The sequence below is a fragment of the Taudactylus pleione genome, unplaced genomic scaffold, assembly GCF_031769625.1.
Source record: "Taudactylus pleione unplaced genomic scaffold, aTauple2 ptg000848l, whole genome shotgun sequence".
NCBI lineage: Eukaryota > Metazoa > Chordata > Amphibia > Anura > Myobatrachidae > Taudactylus > Taudactylus pleione.
In genome coordinates this window covers 2184176-2208905 of record NW_028285250.1, presented here as the reverse complement: position 1 = coordinate 2208905, position 24730 = coordinate 2184176, and the positions used below count along the sequence as shown (strand labels likewise).

The following is a 24730-nucleotide window of genomic DNA, read 5'->3' as shown; positions in this document are numbered from 1 at the left end:
ATCGCTACTGGGGGCACTACCAGAGGGGGGGGATTAATAATGGGGGAACTACCAGGGGGGGATGTTGCTACTGGGGGCACTACCAGGGAGGGGGGGAATACTGAGGGCACTACCAGGGGGGATGTTGCTACTGGGGGCACTACCAGGGGCGGTTAATACTGGGGGCACTACCAGGGGGGGATATTGCTACTGGGGGCACTACCGGGGGGGGGGAGGATTAATACTGGGAGCACTACCAGGGGGGGGATTAATGCTGGGGGCACTACCAGGGGGGGGTATTACTACTGGGGGCACTACCAGGGGGGATATTACTACTGGGGGCACTACCAGAGGGGGATTACTACTGGGGGCACTACCAGGGGGGGATTACTACTGGGGACAGTACCAGGGGGGAATTACTACCAGTAGCTGCTGCATTTCCCACCCTAGGCTTATACTCGAGTCAATAAGTTTTCCCAGTTTTTCATGGTAAAATTAGGTACCTCTGCTTATATTCGGGTCGACTTATACTCGAGTATATACGGTAATTTCTTTTGTACCAGGAGAGAGCTTGAAGGCTCCAATAGGACGTCACTATTTTCAGCACTGGAAGATCCAAAACAAATAGGATCTAATAGCAGCTAGTAAAGCAATTTCTAGTTGCATTGGTTTGTACACTATGACCCACATGTTTCGCAGATGACTCTGCATGGAGATCCCAGTGATGTCACAAGTTGCTGTGCAGCCATGAGCACATGGTGGGTAAAATTACTAAAGGGTGTTGGACAACCCCACCTTTTTGTTTTTTTGCCGACTTTATGTGCGATTTGAAAGCGCACATAAAACTATTGGTTAAAAAAATGCCGGTTCTGAAAACGACATCCTGTTCATTTGTAACATTAAAAGAATGAATATAGATTGTTATATGTATCAAATGACAGTTTGCCGTCCTTTAGGAAAACAAAAACAAAATAGTTTAGAGGTGGCTCTGCTAGGGGAGACAGTGCCTTTCTGGAATTTACAAATTTAGCAAAGAAAGACACCAGCCACACTGGAAATTCTTCTGAATATAACGAAGGTAGTTTATGACGCCCTTCAATATGGTATTTTAATTTAATTCTCTTATCTTCTAATTAAGGTGGTTCTAGCTCACACACTCATACATTAAGGTTAAGCCATGTGGGTAAAGAATCCAGTGAAACAATAGCACAGCTTAGTCCTGTCTCATTAATGCTGTGACCTGGGATAATGGGGACTGTGGGCTCTATTTACTACAATCCGCATATTGAATGCAGATTGTAGTGTGATATTACTGACTGAATTCACATTGCGAATTCAGCCAATATCACAGGGATTTACTAAAAATCCCTTGCAGGGACAGAGCTTGTCGCTAAGCCCCACCATTAAGCCCCCACCCCGCGATGCCCCCTCTGTTAAATACACTTCCCTCTGGTGATCGGGACTCCGGTGATGTCCTCTGTGACTCCGGTCAGCTGATCTCCCATCCTGCACTGGGACCTGGTCAGCTGACCGGGTTTCTGTGTAGGATGGGAGACCAGCCGACCGGAGGGAGGACACCGGAACCCCGATCACCGGTCCCTGGACTCAGGTAAGTTTTTTTTATTTTTTGTTTCACTGGTTTTTTTTTTTGGTTTTTTTTTTAGCAGTGTATCAGCTTGGTCTGTTTAGACCACACAGCTGATCACTGGGGCTGGCTGGCTCTGCTCTACCTGTTAGAGTAGAGCAGGAGTCCGGTAACCAGGGGAGACCCCGGATGACGCCACCTCCAGGTGGCATTATTATCACAGGGCTTCCCCCGGTATTTTTTCACAATTTATTTTTAGTAACTTGCAGACAGATCGAATTTTCCATTACAATTATGGGAAATGCGATCTGATTACTAAAAATATGTGATAATTAGGGCTTGGAGTAGAATTTAATGAATTCTACTCCAATTGCCCTTTAGTAACTTTAGATGATACTGAAATAATGTGAAAAGGGTGTGAAAACCCTTTTCACACTCACAGGACAGGCATATCTGTGTTATGTTAATAAATAGAGCCCTCAGGGAGCAATAAATGTGACTGGTACAGTATATAGCTATCTTGCCTGTAATGGTATTAGATTAGACAACTTTAGCCTAGGAGTTTTGTAAAATATATATATATATATATATATATATATTTTTATATATATATATATAAAAAATCCAAAAGACATTTACTTCCTCTCCACAGCCATGTATACAGGACAGTGCAGTTGTTCATAGGCAAGATGTTACAGGCTGGTACACAGAACCTTCCAAACAGCAATACAGTTCTTTAGTGGACTTACAGGTCCAGGATCCCTAATAGTAGTCACCACCTGGCCTATAACCTGGGTGACTAATTCACCGTCAGGATCACTGTGGAACTACACTGACACAGCTTTAAAGACCGATAACAGGTGCAATTTAATTAATTAGATGACAACTGTTTGAGGCGACACCTGAACTGGACCCTTCAGTCCTACTGCTTTTGCTCTGCCAAACCTGAGATATCTGGACATTCCACATTCATGTGGAATTATGCTGACCCTGTCAGATATACAGTATATTATGTTGCGGAGTAGAAATTGTGGTTGGCAACTAGCACTCTTGGAGTTCACATATCAGGACGTTCATTACAGATAAAATGTTCTTACACAGAGAGGTGTGGTATTGTCCCTAGGCAGCAATTTATACACCAACCTCATACCCCTTTCAGACAGAAAACCAAATTACCAGGTCATACATTTCCACCTGGTAATTTGCTGATCAACACAGGGTTTTTTTCTGTCTGAAAGGGCCAACCCGGGTCGAAATTCCCAGTACTTCGACCCTAACATTTACCAGGGTCGGAGACCCGGGAATTTAGACCTGGGTTGAGCCTTTCAGACAGAAGAAATACATAGAAACATAGTATTTGACGGCAGATAAGAACCACTTGGCCCATCTAGTCTGCCCCATTTTTAAACATATTATTACCTCAACCCTTATTGAGCCTTACTTCTTCTGAAGGATATCCTTATGTCTATCCCATGCATGTTTAAATTGCTCTACTGTCTTAGCCTCTACCAACGCTGATGGGAAGCTATTCCCTACCCTTTCTGTGAAGTAATCTTTCCTCAAATTTCCCCTGAACCTACATCCAGTTTCAGAACATATCCTCTTGTTCTAATACTTCTCTTTCTTTGAAGAATTTTTCCTTCCTTTACCTTGTCAAAACCCTTTATATATATATATATATATATATATATATATATTTGAACGTTTCTATCATGTCCCCCCTTTCCCTTCTCTACTCCAAACTATACATATTAAGATCTTTTAGTCTTTCCTGATATGTTTTGTGGTGTAGACCTTGCACCGTTTTAGTTGCCCTTCTTTGTACAGTCTCTAATGTATTAATATCCTTCTGGAGATACCGGTGTTAATCAGCAAATTACCGGGTAGAAATGTTTGACCTGCTAATTTGCACTCCTGTCTGAAGGGGGGTACAGGCAGGCACCAGCAAAACAACCCGGCACGCAAATGCTGGGTAAAAGCCGGGATTTTTTTGCCATTTTCTGTCTGAAAATGGTATTAGGATAACTAATAAATACTGTGTCTGGCTATACAAATCATAGGCCCCTACAGGGCTACAGGGTATCGATATATAAACTGAATGAACTAATCGATGCAGAGTTTAAAGAAATTTACTGTAATAGAAACCAGAACAGGGACCAGGTGCTAAATGAAAAAAAATGTATACAGTATGTTTCTGGTGAAAAAATTGAATAACGATATATATGGGAAGAGAACTTTCATCTGTGAGGTTGCTCCTCAGCCAAGGGAGTGGGATCACAATTTTGCCTAATAACACAGCCATGAATAAAGAATGGTACCAAAGCAACGTTTCCCAACCATCCAAAAACATTTTGGTGACACACAATGCCTTTTCCAGCATTATGGAACTCCTTGCTGTAACGCAAAAGTGATAACTAAGTGGCTTGGGGAACAAAACATCGAAATTTTGGGTCCATGGGCAGGAAACTCCCCAGACCTTAATTCCATTGAAAACTTGTGATCAATCCTCAAGAAGCGGGTGGACAAACAAAAACCCACAAATTCTGACAAACTCCAAGCATTGATTAGGCAAGAATGGGCGGCCATCAGTCAGGATGTGGCCCAGAAGTTGATTGACAGCATGCCAGGGCGAATTTCAGAGGTTTTGCAAAATAAGGGTCAACACTGCAAATATTGACTCTTTGCATAAACTTCATGTAATTGTCAATAAAAGCCTTTGACACTTATGAAATGCTTATAATTTTACTTCAGTATACCATAGTGATATCTGACAAAAAGGTCTAAAAACACTGAAGCAGCAAACTTTGTGAAAACCATTCTCAAAACTTTTGGCCATGGCTATAGACAGTAAAAAGGTTGACAATGTCTATATAGACACCAGATGTTAGACAGTCAATATGTCGACAGGGACAATAGGTCGACGTGCCAAAGGTTGACATGTAAGAAGGTCGAAGGGTACAAATGGTCGACATGGACAAAAGATAGACACAATATTTTTTAAAAAATTTTTAGGGTTAGGCATTTACTGGAGGGTTAGGGTGAATATTAGGGCTAGAAAAAATAAATAAACACGTGGCAACCATTTTTGTGTCGACCATTTTTGTCAACCTTATGACTGTTTACCATTTGAACCCGTCGACCTTCTTTACATGTCGGCCAATGGCCCCTGTTGACCTTTTGTCCCTGCAGACCTATTGAATCTCTAACATCTGGTGTCTATCTAGACACTGTCGACCTTTTTACTATCTAGCTGTTAATCCACACCCTCACTACGGATCGCAGCTGCGATTATGCATGCATACCCGTTGCAAAAATATGCTAATGACTGCTATCGCAATGCTGTCGCACAGCCAGCATAGAGACGTCCACTACCACTATCTCACATCCGTAATACCTTACAGTCCTGCGTATACAGAACATCGAGTAACATCGCCCCCTCACGCAGAATTACAATAGGTCTGACCTTACTCAGAAATTGCTAACTTCATCGCACGCAGTGAGTACACAAGCTGCGTATCCCGTCGCAGTGCACGCCCATGCAACGGGGCCAAAAGGGACAGGCACCACTGTGTTTCTCCAGCCACTCCCCTGTCACCACCCCTAAACGCTGACCTGTGCATGCGCTATAGACTGTGGGCACACTCTACTGCCCAGAGTCTATAAGTGCGCTGCTGGGTTGACAAGAGGGGGCCCGCGTGTTGGAGACTGCAAACGCCCCTGAATACACAGCATGCTATAAAACATGTGTAGGCAACCTGTGGCACTCCAGATTCTGTGGGACTACACATCACAGCATGCTCTGTCACAGTTTTGCTGTTAGGGCATGCTAAAACTATGGTAGGGTATGCTGGGCTATACAGCTCTACAGCAGTTGGAGTGCCACAGGTTGTGTCCTGCTATATAAAATTATTTTGAACATTTTGTTAAGGCAAAATTTCGTTTTATATACTCTGAATTAAAGAAAAATAAAAGCTGGTTCTGGTTGGAATGTCAACACTAAAAAGGTTGACACTGTATAGCTTCGACACCATTGGGTCGACAGTCAATAGGTTGGATGGGACAAAATGTCAACGGGTACAAAAGGTCAACGTATGTTTAGGACCACAGGTACAAAAGCTCGACATAGGAGTGGTCGACAGTAAATGGTTGACACATTTTTAGAATTATTTTTTAAGGCTAGCCACCAAGGGAAGGGTTAGGGTGAAGATTAGGGTTAGAAAACAAAAGTGTCGACCATTTTTGTGTTGACCATTCCCATGGTGACCTGTTCACCTTTTGTACCTCTTGACCTACATCCCTGTCGACATTTTGTGGGTCGATCTTTTGTACCTGTTGACCTTTTATCCCTGTCAACCTATTGACTGTTGACCAATTGGTGTTGACATATACAGTGTCTACCTTTTTAGCGTCTATTATACCCAACCCAATAATAGCATCCAACATAATCGCAATACCTGCTCCTGAACATGCCAAATCACAAATTCATTCTCTTCTTACGTTTCTTTATTTTATTTAGCAAAACTTGTAATTTGTGTAGATGTTATAAAAAGTAATGTAATACGAGTGGGCTACAAGCCGACCATCTACTCTTTCTTCTTCTTGAACTTCAAGAACGTCAGAGGCGACCAGCATAATTATGGAGGCAATATTCATTTCTTTATTAAGGATGACAAATTAAATTAAAGTGGGAAATTTAATGTAGGATCATTTTCTTAAAGGGGGGGATATGAATCTACAAAATTTTCAATGGGGAAAGAATATTTGAATTATAAAGGGGCCTTCGTTATCCATTGGCCCTTTTAAAAGTTTGAAGAACTGATTGCATGTACCCTAGTTTAGCCAATTCTAAAATGTTTCTATGGACGCATCTGGAATCTTTGGACAGCAGCGGTCTTCTCACAGATCGGGTCCTCTGGTCGCGGAGTGCGTACTGTGGCTGCTCCACCCCCTTGGACGCATGACATCTAGCCACATGCTGGGGCAGTGAAGGCCCCGCCCAGAGGCGCCCTATACTTGCACACCCCTAGTTATGGCCCTGGAAGCAATAAATCAACAGAAATAATGTTCTCCTCTTTATAAGTAGCGGTATGAGTGACAGGTTCTGATTCGCTGGAACCGGTGTGACTTCTGCGATATGGCCTCTAAATTTAAAGTGTCAACTGGTTTAAAACAAAACAAACAATAATTAAAATCAATTGCCACTTTAAATGTAACTATACTCATTCTCTCCCAGCACCTCCATTTTTGTGTGGTGATTTGCAAACCCCTTCCCAAATAAATAAAAGCAGACAGACAAAATCCCCTAATAAGTATACCCCATGGTGTTTACTTCTAATGCTGTGTGTAATGATTGTGGGACTCGGAAGCAATTGGTGTAGTTTGCAGACCACCGCTGTCATTGATGAATTGGTCTGGTTTTGCCGGCAGTAATGGGTACTTACAGCCACCACTTTAATGTACCATTTATAAACAGCATTTATTTTAATTATGTATGCCCATTAGTGAGGAAGATCAATGTTCATTTAAATGATTGATATAATACCTTTCTCTTACATACAGTGTATAGGATGATTCTGAGGTTAGGATCATGGACCTCTGATGTAATAGAGAATGGGAGGTGGGGAACACAGAAAAATAAACAAAAGGTTTAAAGCAGCCGGGCCTTGGTGCACCTCATAAACTGACCTCCCCAATAATTTATCAAGTTTGATCTCCAGGTTGTGGAAAGTAAAACGAACACCTACAAATCCAGCATAATAACCAATTAAAAAGACATTGGGGCTTCATTGCTGATGGATAAGTAGAGAAACAAAAAGTTTACGCACATGTAAGTCACTTTCAATGGGCGGAATTCAATTGTTTACACAGTCCGGATCTCCCATCTAAAGTGACAGGAGATCTCAGGCCGCTACTCAATTGCTGCTGTTTTTCACGCTGATCAAGCCCAAAGTGGTCGGGTTTAGCCGTGTAAAGCAGCTACCCCCGACCAAAGTGCTGGGCGCGACCACAAAAAGTGATGTAAGGCCGCCCAAACAGGTCACTTTTCGCACATTTCAGCTCACACCCCGCTGGGGCTGCGAGCTGAAATGGAGCGCTGGCAGCTGATCGTGCCCGACAGGAGCAACAATTGAATAGCTCCGTCATGCGCGAAGGGGGTAGAAACAATTGAATTCCGACCAATGTGTGATAAGTAGAGCATTCTCTCTGACAGCTAGCAAGCTGCAGGGTGTGGCTGTAACAAGGCCTAGACAGGTTAAACAGGGCACCTGCCCTCACTACTGTACCTTCTAACCCTATATCGCTAGCTGTATCATATTTGCTGCATTAATTCCTGAGACAACATTGACGGGATAATTACTTTCCTGAAAACCTGCTGTGTACTTCATGCTACATGTCTTCTGCCCTCTGGTGGAATATCCAGGCACTGCAGCCAACAGAGATCTTTTGAATACGATATCCAAAATGACCACAATCAGTGACCCAAATTTTTTTGGCAGGGAAATCCTTGTTAATTTTGAAAAAGTTTAAAGTAATATTAACATTTATTTTGTTGCTAATATTTCAATATGAATACTTAAGCCACGTATCCACTTGCCAATTAAAATGAGCGATTGATAATGATATCGTTATCGTTCAATCGCTCATTAATCGTCCATGAATCGGGCATGAAACTGTCAAAAATGACCAGCGATGCACGCTCCTGCTGGTCAATTTCGACATCAATCATCGCCTGAACATGCTGGTCAATCTGCCGATAATGACAGATTGATTGACCATGTTCAGGGATGAGGGAGGGTACCTGCACTGAACGGCATATCGTTCAGTGTAGGCACTGCAGAGGAAGAGGAACGACTGTACGATTACAATGTTGTAATCGTACTGTCGTTCCACTATCTGCTAATGGATACACAGGTTTACAGGATTGAAGCAACCTAAATTGCTTAATGTTTTGTAACATATCACAAGGCAAAAAAAAAAAAAAGTTGTAGAACTCTGATTGGGGAAAAAAAATAAACCATAAAAACTGAAATGTTTCAAATGCAATAAAAAAATGATTTGTGTTAAAAAAAAAAATGTGATCAAACAAACTGCCTGATGCATCAAATATGATGCACAAAATGTATCATATATGCAAAGTATATATATTTTTTTTAATTGTGTCAAAAACCCCTATTTTTTTTTTTTTGGCTGTTATTTGATTTGTCAGGCTTTATAAGGTTAATTACCTTTAAGGTGTTGGAGAGACTCCATGCTGTGTAGAAAATGACAAAAACACTAATATTCTCGAATAAGTCCACATCACACTCAAAAGTGAATGTAGATGACTCAAAAGTCCCTTCTGCTTAGAGTGCCAAGATGGAGAGGTCTACACCAGGAAACCAAGGTGTGGATTACCCCTGGTACCCAGAAGCCCCAATTATTCCTGGTGACTGTAAAGGGGGATACAAAAGTAGTATACAAAAGTAGTACTGGCTTTAGTTGTTTCGGGAAGTCAACTTTCCCTAGTACTCAGTACTGTATTGCCCAATGCTTCAACCGAACAATTGCCCAAGGTGCAGGCTTTCTGGACTATGGACTAGTTCAGTGGATTTCAAACTCAACCCTTAAGTTCAGTGTTGGACTGGGGAATAATAAATGGCCACTGGAGAAATGCAGTGTTAGGGGCCCATGCTTCAGGGTTTTGGTCAGTTACCACAGAGGGTGTGGTCAGCCACCACACAGCCTTAGCCACCCATTAGAGACCATGTAATCCACTAATAGAGTAACATTGTATAATTTGAATGGACAGTCTAGAACCTGATCGCTAGAAGAGGGGATGGGGCCTCAAGCAGTGGAGCCCACCAGAAATTTTCCCTGTACCCCTGTGGGCCATTCCATGCCTGCTTATGTTTTTCCAACAGGTCATGTTTTGAGGATTTCTGTCTGTGGCAGCAGGTGGGACACCTGCATCACAAATGTGACCTGTTCTTGCTACTTGAGGACTAAATAAATGATAGATAGAAGCTGATTGCTATGGACAACTTCCCCATTGTCCTCTTTATAAGGTATGATACATCTCCCCAAGTTCCTCCTGCAGAACTCTGCTCAGAACCAAATCAATGACAGTACACTAATTACAGGTTGAGTCTCCCATGTCCTAAATGCTGGGGACCAGAAGTATTTTGGATATCGGATTTTTCAGTAATTTTAAATATTTGCATACCATAATGAGATATCTTGGGAATGGGACCTAAATCTAAACACAGAATGCATTTCTATTTCCTATACACCTTATACACACAGCCTGCAGGTCATTTTATAAAATATTTGTAATCATTTTGTGCATCAAACACAGTTTATATACATACACAAAATGTATGTTTTGTATATACCTTATACACACAGCCTGAAGATGATGTTATACAATGTTTTTATTAATTTTGTGCATTAAACAAACTTTACATTGATCCATCAATAATTAAAGATGTCACTATCTCAGTCACGCTCAAAAAAAAATTCAGTATTTCGGAATATTTGGACATGGGCGACTCAACCTGTGATGCATTCGAAGCTGTGTCTGAGGTTGATAGGGGTAGATAAATCTTCTCAACTGACTGGGTGTGCAGCTTACTTTGTGGTTACAATTGATCTGCTGTACAGAGTTTGTATACACCACGGAAGGGGGGGGGGGGGTTTGTAAAGCAGGTGTTTGTTCCACAAATACATATCCCAATGGTGATAATACCGGGCAATTCTAATATATGTGGAAGCCAACTTGAGGAATACAGAAGCAAACAGTTGATAGGGAGAATCTTATTACCAGGATATGAACCAGTCCACTGGAGACTGCAGCAGCTGGACATCAGTATATACTTATAGTGGTAGACCATGCCACCAACTCTCTAGTGCCTTTAAGAAATGGCCGCTCTAGTAGCTAAAGAGTTGGCAATCACATGCTTGGGAATTCCATAGGAGGTTGGTGATAGACCAGTTGTGAGTTGGTTAGACATCACCTTTATCATTACACACTGGAGAAGCATTTTAAGTACGATTATACCCAGATCAAGGTGAGCAAACTGAAGAGTTCATATATTCACTTACTAAAAATGTGGCTAAATTTAACTGTCTCCAATGTTATACCCTTATGGCAGCGAGTGTGTTTGGGGTTTCATCTACGATGCTACAGTATATTGGTACGATGTTACATGAGCTCTGCCCCTGTCAGGAAAAATCACGCTCCATGCGGACTCTAAGTTACTTCACTTAATTCCTCTGGGGAAGGTATGTGTGGCAAAGGCCTAGATTTAACATAATCCGCATTTATACAGTGGATGTGTTGAAACATTTTTGCCCAAATTTGCAGTGCAAAATTGTACATTTTAACGCAAATTTAGCATATCCCTCTTGTCAGGAGATGGGTTCTGATAAGAGCTCATCCCAGCAAAGAGTTGGATTGAGTCCTAGGCAGCTAATGCATATTCATCAACGGGGGCCAACACAGAGGTATCCGGAGGATCCGTCTCCAAAAAAAAATAGCATTATAGTAACCCATAACCTACTATAGCCTAATGGGGCCAAGCTCTAAAACACTTCACATTTCGGAGAGTGGTAAATATGACTGTTTAGCAGTCAGAGATATCTGCTGCAGTCCCTCCATATTAAATCCTGGGGATGATTAATTTTCATGGGTACCCCTGAAATGGGTATTTTTGTGGGATATCCTGCAAATTCCCCAAAGTGAGAGACTCACAAATGCACTTTTAGTAGTCTTCTCTATAAACTAGCAGGCAATAGGGTGTGACCTTGTACACAGGCCAATCAGAACAACTCTACTGTGATTGCCTTGGTCTAGGGCAAGCGTCAGACTCGGGAAGGAAAACATGGGTTTGACACCTGTCAATCAGGCTAAACCTGGGGAAGAGCTAAGAGAGTATATATAATAGGGTTGATGGTAGACCACTAAATAGATAGTTGAACTATGTTAGATTAGTACTAGTTATAGTTATTGCCAAGGGTGAACTAAATATTACCATCCTGGTAAATAAAAAGGAGACTATGTACCAGAGACATGTTGTGAGCGTCCTCTTGGAGGTGTCAGTGCCACATTAAAAAAGAAACAAAAAAACCCCCACTATACAATTGTTAGCTTAGTGTAGCTTTCTCTCACTGATCACTGGAGACTCTTGTTCTCTGCCTAGATGTGTGTCTATTTTGTAAGATCTTATGTTCTACTCATTGCAAATTAGGCAAATGCACAATAATCCATATACATAGGGAATGCTGTGATGATGTGTTATACATGTTTGTTTATTTATTTATCTGTTTGTTGCCACAATGGTCTTCCTGAATCTGCAGCCCTATCCTATCCTATCTGTATTCTGTCAGCAGGAATTTCTCCCATGTCATTTGTTCTAATCACTAATTAGCAGATAGTGTCTGTATTCATTTGCAGGTCACGTTGTACCTGTGGAGCTGTATTTTATTCCCAGATTTTCTCTGACGTCACGTTTCCCAGCCAATCGTCCTATGTCCATGAATTTTATTTCTTCCAATGTTCCCCTCTCACTCGCTCCCTAACTAGTCCTTACCCCTCCTTTTCCAATCCCTTCTTCCAGCTAATCCCCTCCTTCTCTCCATCCCTAGCCCCACAGTCTCCCTGCATGCCTCACACTCTCCTGCACCCCACAGCCTCTCTCTTGCTGGATGAGCTATAAGGAAGTCTCTTTCCCTGACTCTCTCTCCCTCTATCCCTCTCTGCACTCCCCGTCTGTCTGTCTGTCTCTCTCCCCTCTGCATCAGCACCAGATGTGGTGTGTGTGGTGCTGCATTTAGGAAGCATCTCCTGTGACATGATGACACCAGAGGCAGCAGAATGAAGCTATGGAGGAGAGGGAAAGACCAGGACTGTCTCACACACACCTCTCATTAGCGGAGTCTCCATAACACATCCTGGGGAGCAGTGAGAGCAGTGGCCGCCCTGGGAAGGAAGCATGCAATGAGCTAGCTGTGCACACATTTATTATCAGGTAACAGAAGAGTCAGTCATCTTACACCTTCATCTGTAACCCATGGTACATTTGCTCTGTGTTAAGTTCTCATTGCATTATTATGCAGCCCACCACCCCCCTTCTGTGCAAGCTGTATAATTGCTGCTACCCTCATACTGGCCAGTCAGTCTGGCAGAAAGGGGGTTAATATGATTGCAGCTTCCATGTGAAAGCAATGGTGTGTATGATGTGTATTATGCCAGCCAGCCTATATCTGTGCACAATGCAATGCTGCATCACTGCCTCCTCCCAGCCACTTACCTTGTGCCAATGTATGGATTCCAAAAATATCTTCTTCAAAGTGATTTATACATGCAGCGATGTCCTCTCTGTTATCAGAGTGCATTCATGCATTGCAATAAGCCACGCAGTGTTGGGGGTGGTCTGCTGGTGTAATAGGAAAGTTATTGCTCGCTGGTATCAGCAGCAGCAGCAGCGAGCTTGGGTAATGAGGATCACCCCCTGAGTCTGTCTGGCTATGAATGTGTGCCCTCTGCTGTGCCATGAGCGGCAGGTGTACAGGCCATGGGGAGAGCTGCACCAGCTGCAGAGGAGGCTGCTTATGGGATTTTTTAGAATGGCTGATACTGATATCACTAGTTACAACCCCCCCCCCCCCCCTTACACACACACACTCTCTGCAATCCTGTTCTGCTGGGGATTGCAGCTAACAAAAATATTCCATGAATGGGTCTTCTCCCAAAAATGTCAATCAGTTCAGAAGAATTCTAGGCGGCAGTCTGACTTTTTTTTTTGGTTCTAAAAACAAAATGATGATTATGCTATTGTGTTACCACAGACAGGGTGGGCCAAATATTCATCTTTCTGTAGCAGTTGATGATCAAAGTCAGACTATACTGTATTATACTGTATGGTGGCTGTTATGCATGATGATATATCAGAGGAGTCTTATACAGTATATGTTTTTGATTTTTTTTTTTTTTTTAAATTGTCATTTATACATGAATTTTCCCATTAGTTTGTACTGTGTTAACATTGTTCGGTAGCACTGAGTGCGCCAGGAGAGCGCCGTCTATGACAAGCTGAGATGGAGAATGACATGTGTTTCATCTATAATTTTCTCAACTCTGTGCCCCAGGGGAACCAGGGCGCAGACGAGCAGGTTAATGATGTTTTTTCATTTCTTCTCTCTTCGCATTCTAAGTGGGATGTTGACAGGGAGGGGGGTTGCTGTGAAAATGCTGCAGGGATAAGGATCTTGATCCTTATGCAGATATACGCGTCTGGTGTACACACTGACAGCAGTTAACACTATGGCATGGGCAAGAAACATGAGCAAATTGTTCCTGTAATATTTTCATTCAGCACAAGGAAGTCTTTAAAATAAACTGCTAACCCGCTCGCCTGCCTGAGCCCCAGTGTCAGTCTCTCAGAGCGTGGTGCCATTCGCCGACTGTACTGTCCTGTGTGCACAGAAGAGGCCTGTAGACGCACAGTCCAATGCTGTTGTATTTCCAAAGCTGTTTTCTAGTTTTGTGTTTCACTTTGAGTTCAAAACATATCAATATATTGGTCTGAAGAAGCGTTGATCTAGTCCAGGGTTCATTCATTTACACAATGATTCTATTATAGTCAAGCACATTGTAAATGGACATTCAGCAACTGCTTTGTACAATACCATAATACTTTATTAGATCAGTGCTTCACAGACCAGTCCCCTGTATCCCAAAAACGCATAATGTTTCCTGTTATTAGGTCTCCAATATATATTGGTCTGTCGAGTATTAATAATAATAATAATAATAATAATTTTATATATAGCGCTTTTCTCCTAAAGGACTCAAAGTGCTTTACATTTGCCTTTACAGTACAAAATAAGCTTAAACAAGGGACATTAGTGAGTATTGGTACCGTACCCACTTAAGTGCCTGTATTGGGCACCTTTCTACCCCCTCAGGTGGCAAAAAAAATGAACACTATGGGGTATATTTACTAAAGGGGATGTAGTCAGCATCCCAGGGTGCGGAGTGCCGACTGTCTAAATACCGGTGGCGGGAACCCAACAGCAACGGGATCCCGGCTCTAGAATCCCGACCGCTAGCATCCTAAAGGTAAGGATTAGGGGGAGGGTTCGGTTTAAGGGGAGGTTAGGTTTAGGCACTAGGGGGGAGGTTAGGTTCAGGCACTGAGGAGGGAGGGTTAGGGGAGGGGTAGAGGTTAGCGTTAGCAGTACTTACCTACGGGTGTTGGGATTTGCATCCTGACCGCCGAGATCCCATACCCAACCCTACTAAAGTTTTTTGGAGTAGAGATGTTGCCCATAGCAACCAACTAATCAGATTCAGTTTAACATTTATCTGGCACCTTCTAGAAGATAATAGCTAGAATCTGGTTGCTATGGGCAACATCTCCATTTCTAAAAATCCTCACTTTAGTAAATACACCCCTTAAACTCATTCAGAGATCATTGTTCTCTATGAAGAGTTGCTGGTACCGTCTACAGGGATGGGGGAATGTTAAACTCTCTCCCTGCGTGAATCCAGCGTTCTTCCCTTGCCTAGGACTCCCATAGGTCAGGAGATGGCTCCCATACTTGGATCAGTAGATATTCGACCCCCTCTGGCACCACAGCTGAATGTTACCAGGGAGGAGCGTTCGGGGTAGTTCTCCTTTAAATTCAAACTTTTCACCAGCAGAGCTGATTTAGATCGGTATCTAGCATATATTCACCTCCCTATCCTGCATCTGGGAACAATACTTCATTCATGTAGTGGTGTCTGGAGACTTCAACACAAGTTATGGCTATCCCAATCATTGATTTGTGGACCTGACACCGCTCTTTTATTTTGAAGCTCACTAGGAAAGGCCATCAGTATGCCTGACAACAGCAGTTTCATGTTTTGAGCCAGGGTGTCTGCTGAACCTTTGCTTAGAGCAATGTTTCTCTTCTGGCGCTGACAGTATACCAACAAAGGTCATGTCACCTTGTTTGAAATACTCTAGCAGTATGCTGAGATTGCAGCAGGCACTGGATGCTTGTTGGGTGCTGGACATCAGGTCTCACCATGCCATAGACAACCGCAGGGGGGGTTTCCATCTGCCTGGAAACTCCTCTCCCCAGCCCACACCATGACCACAATAGAAATAGTAATATAATATAATTTTACTAGTGCTGCATTTTATTCTCAGTATCACAAATTAAATAATTAGCACCACCTGTGGATCTTTTAACATGTATCAGCCAGTGATAAATAACCTGTGCACCAACTATGAGATCTGGAAAACATGTACTGTTAGGGATGCACTGCTGTAGAGCCCAATATGTACATATATGTCCAGGGCAGTGCTAGGTCCTTCTGCTGCTCCTCCAGGCTCCCGGACTTGCTCCAATAGTCAGGAATGGTGCACACATCTAAAATTAAAACAGCTCAGACAGGATGGCCTACTGCCGCATCTAATGGCTTACTGTGATCGCTGGTCCTGTATGTGCTGGAATTATGACACACACTACACTTTGTATGACACATATTAAAGCTGTTTAAATACTAATTCTGCCCTCTTCATGGACTGGCCACACTCACTCTAAAATCCAGCATTTGGAAACCCCCCTCTGGAATCCTGCATTTGCCACTGATGGCTTTCCAGGGTGTGTTTGCGGCTTGCTGGGTTGTGGGCGTGCTGCAATACAGCCAAAATAGTTGTACGAAATAGATTCATTTGAAGGAGTTAAACTAGAGCACAGTCTCCTATGTAGGCCAGGAAACAATGCAGAACCCCATAAGGTTCTCTGTAGTTGCTTCAGTGTACTGACATTGTGTTATTATCTACAGTATGCTGGTGCATATCAGAATAATGACCAAGGGTATTGTTCAACAGGTTACAGCCTCTGGCAAAATGGCACCTGGAACCTAAACCTGCAGACACTCTTTATCCATCTTCTGCTGCTCTGCGAACCATGTAGCAGGAATCAGCCTCAGAGCTTGTATTACGCAGGCAACCAGGGAAGATTCACAGGCAGCAGCAAATTTATCTTTCCATTTTAAAGGAGAACTCCACTCCGGGGTATGATTCTGCACCTGCTGTGGGCCACATAGTGTCTTTGTGGCAAATCATTACATCACGTTATAAAACTCTGAGCATCTACAGTATATGAAGTATTTTTAAAGTCCTATAGGTTTACCCAATCAAACCAGTGAGATGATAATATCATCCAATCATGTACTAACTGGCTGCTCTGTGACATCCAAACTGTGAGCAAAATTGCGGAAGTGAATTACACTTGTTGCTGCTGCTGGTCGACTCACAGTTGTAGTTGCATAATGTGTCCTAAACATGCGCCCTGTCTGTACCCAATATCCTTACAAATTGCATAAAATTAATATGTAAAAATGTATTTGCAGACGTATGTGTCTTTGGTTCACATGTGCAAAATGCGTATCTTATACAAATTCCCCAGTGCATGGAACGCTAGTCAATATAATAGACGAGGTTGCAGCAGGTCCAGAGGAAGCCAAAGGACATTGTGACGGCCCTTGTCAGGCTTTACGTAAATGATGCTCCTCCGGGATACCCTTAGGTTCCTCCTGCATTTTCTGGACCAGCTTGATGTCCCTCTGCTGATAAAGGTGCAGAGATCTGTTGGATGCCTTCCCCCTATGACATCCCCTCCTGTACTGTCCATGATACAGGAGTATATGACTGGTCCCTCACGTATTGTGGAGCAGGCACTCCAATCTCCTCCATAAGCCGGAAACTTCTACACCTGTAATGGATAGAACCCCAAAAACTAAGGGCCTGTTGCCACATACAGCTCCCTTCATCAAAGTCTGTCTTCAAATCCTGGGGCTCTATTTATTAAAATTATTTTGACTAAAATAAAGTGAAAAAGGGTGTTTTCACACCCTTTTCACATTATTTCAGTATCATCTATAGTTATTACAGGGCAATTGGAGTAGAATTTGTAAAATTCTGCTCCTCCCCTAAGTATCACTTATTTTTAGTAAGCAGATCGCATTTCCCATAATTGTAATGGGAAATGTGATCCGACCAGAGTTACTAAAAACAAAATGTGAAAAAATACCGGGGAAAGCCCTGTGATAATAACGCCACCTGGAGGTGGCGTTATCCAGGGTCTCCCCCGGTTACCGGACTCCTGCTCCGCTCTAACAGGGAGAGCAGAGCCGGGAGTCTGTCCCAGTAATCAGCTGTGTGGTCTAAACAGACCGCAAGCTGATTACTGTAAAAAAAAAAATTTACTTACCTGACTCCAGGGACCGGTGATCGGGCCTCCGGTCAGCTGGTCTCCCATAGTGCACTGTTGCCTGGTCATCAGGTGATCGGGTCCCAGTGCAGTATGGGAGATCACCTGACTGGAGGCATGGAGAACATCACCGGATGCCCGGATCATGCAGGTAAATGTAATTAAGGGAGAGGGGGGTCGCGGGGGGTCCACAATCGTGGGGGGCAGAGCTTAGTGCTAGGTGGGGTAGCAGCAGCGACTGGTTAGCGCGTGCATGGGCACTTAGTCATGGTATTTCTTACGAAAATACTGTGAAAAGGCTCCGAAGGGGATTCGCAAGCTCTGTCCCTGCAAGGGATTTGTAGTAAATCCCTGTGATATTGCCTGAATTCGCAATTCAAATTCAGTTGTTAATATCACACTACAATCTGCATTCAATATGCGGATTGTAGTAAATAGAGCCCCTGGTCACATAAACCCTTTTGTAACACCCTGATGTGATAACGGTGCAAATTATGTGATGTAGGTACAGGTAAGAGTTACCTTGGTAGGGTATTCCTTCCTGTGACAGCAGCTTTTCCCTATACCCTACCCCAGCAGAGAGGTAAGGATTCCCTAGACAGACTCAAAGAAAGGCAGACAGGGCTATGCATAAAAGCATAAAACAGTTTATTCCATATCCTGGAATAGGAATTGGTTATGGTAAGGAAGAGAGAGAATGGATTCAGATAATTTAAGCACACACAATGTAATGAAATCACAGACACTCTATACATCACACATATGGAAAATATATAACAACATTTTAGCTTAATACTACTTTACTAAAACAAACCAATACAGTATAATCAATCTATGCAGACACATTACTAAAGTCCAAGATAACTTTGGTGTGGCCAAGGATACTACAGGGGATCTTTGTGTGCACGTTGGGGCCCAATTATCTTGTTAAGCATTATCTTATTAAGCTGTGGGATTCAGGATGTAAAACTCCTTTTAGCAATGAACAAAATATTGCAGCAGTTGTATTAAAGATGGTTGTATCAAACAAACTGGAATGGCTTCCTGCGGAATCCGCTGTATAGGTATAACATCTATAGGATAATGTCCTGTGCAGTGGAGCAGATTTCTAAATATATATATATTTAAAAGATTTATCTCACCCAGTCCAATGGACGTTGCTGAGACAGTGTCCCCTCAGAGGTAGGCAAATCAGCAAAGATATAAAGTCATTCAACTCTCTTGTCTCTGACACTTGCTGTGTGCTCTCTTCACTGATGGTGGCAGCAGGATCATGATTTTGCACCATACAGTTCTTAATTTGACTCTTATACTTACGTTGCTCACCCACTGCCGTGTCTCTCCCTTCTGCTTACTCTCTGTCAGCTGCTCATCTCCGCTCCATGGTGTCATCGGCTCTCCCCTCACAACTGCTCCAACTGTCACTCCTCAAACTGCTGTTTTTGTTTTTAAACTTTATTCAAAATGCCCCTGACCTCTATGCCCTTTTCCAGAAGAGTCTTATTATGATGGGATCCTCACACTTGCCTGTTGCCTCAAAGGGCCTTAATGTGTGTTCAGGCTCCATCTAGTTAGGGCCTGGTCATCCTAGGTTTCTTACGTCTTGCCACTAATACTATGTCCTTTGCCAGTTTTATGATTTATTTATAACCAGTTATTTATATAGCACACACATATTCTGCAGCGCTTTACAGAGAATATTTGACCATTCACATCAGTCCCTGTCCCAGTGGAGCTTACAATCTATGTTCCCTATCATATGCACACACTAGGGTTAATTTTTTGCTGGGAGCAAATTAACCTAGCAGTATATTTTTGGCGTGTGGGAGGAAACCACAGTACCCTGAGGAAAACCACGCAAGCACGGGGAGAATATACAAACTCCACACAGTTAGGGCCATGATAGGAATCGAACCCACGTCCTCAGTGCTGTGAGGCAGTAATGCTAACTATTACACCATCTGTGCTGCGGGGAGGGGGGGATAGGTTTAGGCACCCTTGGGGGGAGGTTAGGGTTAGGCACAAAGGGGTAGGTTAGGGTTAGGGGTCTTACTCACCTCAGTCCTTATGTGCCGGCCTTCCAGCGTCTGTATTTCATCCGCCGGGCTTAGATCCGGCGGTAATTCATACCGATTCCAATGGCTAGAGGTGGATCTGGAACAGGGGGATAACATCTGATCACTTTGTGAGTTATATCCTGAGCTGCCTCCAATAGGCTCTACCCTACAATTAGGTAGCTGCTCTGGAGGTAACAAGCGGAATCCCAAGCCTTTACTCCTGTTGGCTATCATTGAGGGACCCATCGCCATAACCAGACCTTACCTAACCACTTTAAGTGCCTCCAGCCAGGAACAGGTTGGACAGGAGCCCTTGCAGTCCATTTACATGGATATCAGGACACATAATCTCCGGTGTTGCCTCACACCTAGCCTCTGATCCAGATACCATTAAGAAGATGCCCCTCCTGTACCTCCGCTGTTTCCAGTAGACTTTCATACACAGCATTAGTATCACACTTGCTCCTATTGCTTCTATGTTGCCGCCAGGACAGAACGGTACTACATAATGCTTGGCAGCTAGTAATGAAGCCATTCCTCCTGCTCTTCTAGCCAAGCCTGCAGGACTTGAATCCAATTACCATGCGATTTAGCTCAAATCTCTTATCCTTCCTTGTCCATCTCCGGCACCGCCAGACTTCCCCTGTGCAACCTGCTTTTATGGCTTTGAAATTGCTTTTACTTCGGCACCACAAAGATCAAAATGAGATGTCCCCGCAGGAAGCGCATGCCCTATTTGCAGCAGAAAGTTTAGCAGTAATTACAGCTTTCAGAAGCTACTCACAGGGTCGTAAGTCATTAATTACTCTTGTTGGGCTGAGAATGAAGTCTTTTGTTTGTGTTTGGTAGAAAACATTTTAAACTGATAATAAGCTGCAATAAGGGAGGTTGCAGACTTTAATTCAGGCTCACACTACTGCCGTGCTCATAGAGTCCAGGGTTCAGTGATGGAAAGGACTAGAGGCATTTTTAAATATTATTATTGGCACATATAGGGGGTCATTCAGAGTCGGTCGCAAGCGCTGAGCGCTCGCAACCATCTCGATGTTGCCCCACTGGGCATGTGCACGATGGAGACGGCTCCGTTGTGCGCATGCGCAAGACCCGGCTAGCGACGGACGCTCCGTCGCTAGGGGTCTCGCAGCAGACGGGGCGAGCTGTCGATGGTGAGTGACAGCTCGCCCCGTTTGGGAGGCGGGCAGGGGGCATGCCTGCCCAAACGGAGGCGTTACCGCCGGAACGCTTGCTGTTTGGGGGCGGCCCCAATGACATCATTGCTGATGTCAGTGGGGAGCTTCCTGCTCGATCAGAGCAGGAAGTCCCTGGGGCTTACGAGTGCCAGGACCCAACCTTAGGGTCTGGTCGTAAGCCCCGATGGTCGCGATGGTCTTGACCATCGCGACCATCACCCATGTTGGTCGCTAGAGCTGTGGGTGTTAACCCACAGCTTAGTGATCGACAAGGAGGCGGTCGTTCAGGATGCAAGCGGCCGCCCTGATTCAGAGCGACCGATTGCATCTAACGACCGCCTCTGAATGAGGTCCATAGTGCAGTGAGAATTTTGAATATATGTTAACTTGATTATACTGATCTGGATTATTATTTTAGTCATCTTTTGTACAGCACTGACATTTTACGCAGCCCTCTACATTCGTTCAGTGTATAATGAAACAAATAAATTATTGGCCTATATAATAACACGAGACAGTATGTTAACAAAAGTTACTCATGATGGAGAATGTGGGGCAGAACCACCATCAGCTGCCAGTATTACAGCAACCCTTGGTGACCACTTTGTGCAGTTGCCGGTAGTGTAGTACAGTTGTTACCCAGGGCTAATGGCCTGGTAATTTTAGAAATATCAGGACACTCAGCTGTAGGTAAGGTTTATTACCAGTATCGCTTTCATGTCTGTTCCTGGAGAAGGCTTTAATTTCCATGCTGCCCGGGCTAATCTTGTGGTTATTCACTGCTGTGCGCCCTTATTTATTGTTACCACCATGGTTGTTGCTGGAAACAGAGGCGTGACACTTGTTTAGTATGTTCAGTGGCAGCTGTTGCCACCGGAGAGACTCTGTACATCACTGACATAGGAACAAAAACAGTTACAGTTGAGTTCGTTAATTAGTTGAACGAAGATGGTTTTCAGTAAATCTTTTAAACCAGAGGCTCTCAACCCTCAAGTTTTTCCAACAGGTTGTGTTTTGAGGATCTCTGTCTGGAAGCAGATGGGACACTAGATGACCCAGCAAAATAGATTCTCACCTGTGGGTGATTAAAGAAATCCAGAAAACATGACCTGTTGGTGGTACTTGACCACTGGAGTTGAGAACCACTGTTCTAAACAACCTAGTGCTTGGTGTGATGACTACAGACAGAAGACACTGTTTTCCAGATCTCTCCACCCTCAGCCCCCTATTTTGCCGTTGAGCACATGAAGCTCTCTTCTGTCCCTTACGTCTGACGCCTCTGTGTCATCCTCAATTCCACTTCTCTAGCCACATTCAGGCCATCTCTGTCCTGTCGCTTCCACTTCTGAAACATAGAATTTTGCCTTTCCCCACCCTAGATGGCAATAAGACCCTTATCTGTGCACCCAGTATCTCCCACCTTGACTATTGTAACCTTCTACTTTCTTGCTCTATGTAGCCTCTCCTCACTCCAATGTGCTGTATCTTTGCCGTCTCATTTTCCTCTCTTCCTGCACCGAGCATCTGCCTCCCACTACTGCAACCACCTTCACTGGCTACCTATCAACTTTACAATACAATTCCAGCTCCTCACCCTTCATATAAAGCACTTAATCACCCCTCCCCCATGACAAAGGAATGATAGGAAAGAAACCAGGGACAGTCGTGACCGGGACACATAAGTGTACTCTTAGGGCCTGATCCAGACACTGACGCAATGGCGATATTTACACAGAACAAGCGTTTGTTTGCTAATGCATAAGCGTGAACGCCGCAATTGTTTTGTGATTAGGTTAGTGTAGAGCAGTGGTTCTCAAACTCGGTGCTCAGGACCCAACACAGGTGTACTCATTACTCTCTGATACATTTTAAAAGATCCACAGGTGGAGCTAATTATTTAACTTGTGATTCTGTGAGGAGACCTGGAAAACATGACCTGTTTGGGGTCCTGAGGACCGAGTTTGAAAACCTGTGCTATTAAAGATTGCGTGTTCCAGCACAAGGTACGGACGTTGCACAGTGTGCATATAACCCGTACATGCGGTAGCCTAACATTGTGCATTTTCCTGCGCACTCCTATGGGGTAGTAAGGTAAAATGCGTGATGTAAGGTTCCGTTGATTGCGTTTTACACTGTCCTAATGGCACATCACCTCCATCGCCCTACGTCACATTTAATTGAAACGCCCCAACCAAATGTCTATCACGTCTGTTATAAAACAGATTACTGTGCCTCAAGCCTCGTCCACAATCTGTGTGACCCCCCATCCTCATAAAACTATGGGGTCTATTTACTAAGCAGTGTTAGGAGACAGAGTGAAAAGAGATAAGGTACCAGCCAATCAGCTCCCAACTGTCATTTTTAAAACTCCTGTGACATGGCAGTTGGGAGCTGACTGGCTGGCACCTTATCACTGACTTATCACTTTTCACTCTGTCTCCTTAACACTGCTTAGTAAATAGACCCCTAGGTGTGCAGTTGAGTAAAAGCAGGTTCATGTATCACAAGAGCATTGATGCTATATAGTACATCTTTAAAATTGCATTCCAGACAGTAAAGACGTCAGTTAAGCACTGTTAAAATGCTGTAGGCTATGAAATCATTGAACCACATGTCCTAATGCTTGTTATCTTCACACAATTAAAAAAACATGAGAAAAACACACACTCGCATATTATGATCCTGTTAATATTAATATAATTTTTTTCGTGTGCAAATTTTCCCCTTGTAAATCTGTAAAATTAGCACTTGTGCGCAAAAAGAATCTAATGAACAAGCGTGGTCTTATAGGCTGTGTTTAACTGATAATAACGCTCTCAAGAGCCTTCCAAACTGACATATGCTCGCCATGGCTGCTTTGACTGGATCTGGAGTTGTTGGAATAACTGTATTTCTTCTAATCTTCCTGCTAATTAACAAGGCATTTTGTGAAATTGTGTGTGGGTGTATATGTTTCCCTTGCCAGAGTGTTTATAGAAAAGTGCAACATAAAACCATTGCAAACGTGTAAAAATAAAATAATAATAATGGCACTTTGCACCCTTTTTATTAATTGAAGTACTGTAGTTTAAAAAAAAAAAAAATGATGACTGTAAAGTGTAATTACTTCTAAGTAGATAGATTTTAATGATAGATTGCACAATAAGACAACTATTCACTTTATAACTATAGCAGTTTCCTCAAAAGCCCCTTAAGTAAAGGTGAAATGTATACCTAATGAATATTGAGATTTATCCGTAGATCAACCCGAAGTGTAGAAAATGAATCATTATAACCATGTAGAGTATGAACTACCCAGAAGGAGAACGGAGTCTTCTGTAGAATTTAATTTTAGGATGTTCATAAATGCATTATGTGTGTATATATATAGTACATATATATATATCTCAATCAAAACATGCTTGTAGTATTTTTGCTGCCTTTGGTGAACTGTGGCGCAGGATCCACCCCCCACGCCAACCACAACCGCCACTGACTTAATTATATTTAAAAAGTGAATACGTACTTAGACATGATAAAACATCTAAACTGCTCATTATTCCCTATAAATAAATGCCCGTTCCACATACATAAGTGTAACCTAAAAATAGAGAAACTTCAATTCTTACAAATTTTTTTTAGCTGATGTAATTTAAAAACATAATAATCTTCATCTAACTGGTTCTGAATGC

General features: G+C 43.1%; 1 protein-coding gene across 1 annotated transcript in view; it reads left to right on the top strand.

Annotated features, from left to right (window-relative positions):
- The first annotated feature begins 12208 nt into the window (after window positions 1-12208).
- The window catches only part of GRIK4 (glutamate ionotropic receptor kainate type subunit 4), a 314460-nt gene continuing 301938 nt past the window's right edge, over window positions 12209-24730 (top strand). Inside the window, exon 1 of the mRNA XM_088458742.1 lies at window positions 12209-12570. The gene's annotated coding sequence lies outside the window, so the exon portion shown is untranslated. The remainder of the gene's footprint in view (window positions 12571-24730) is intronic.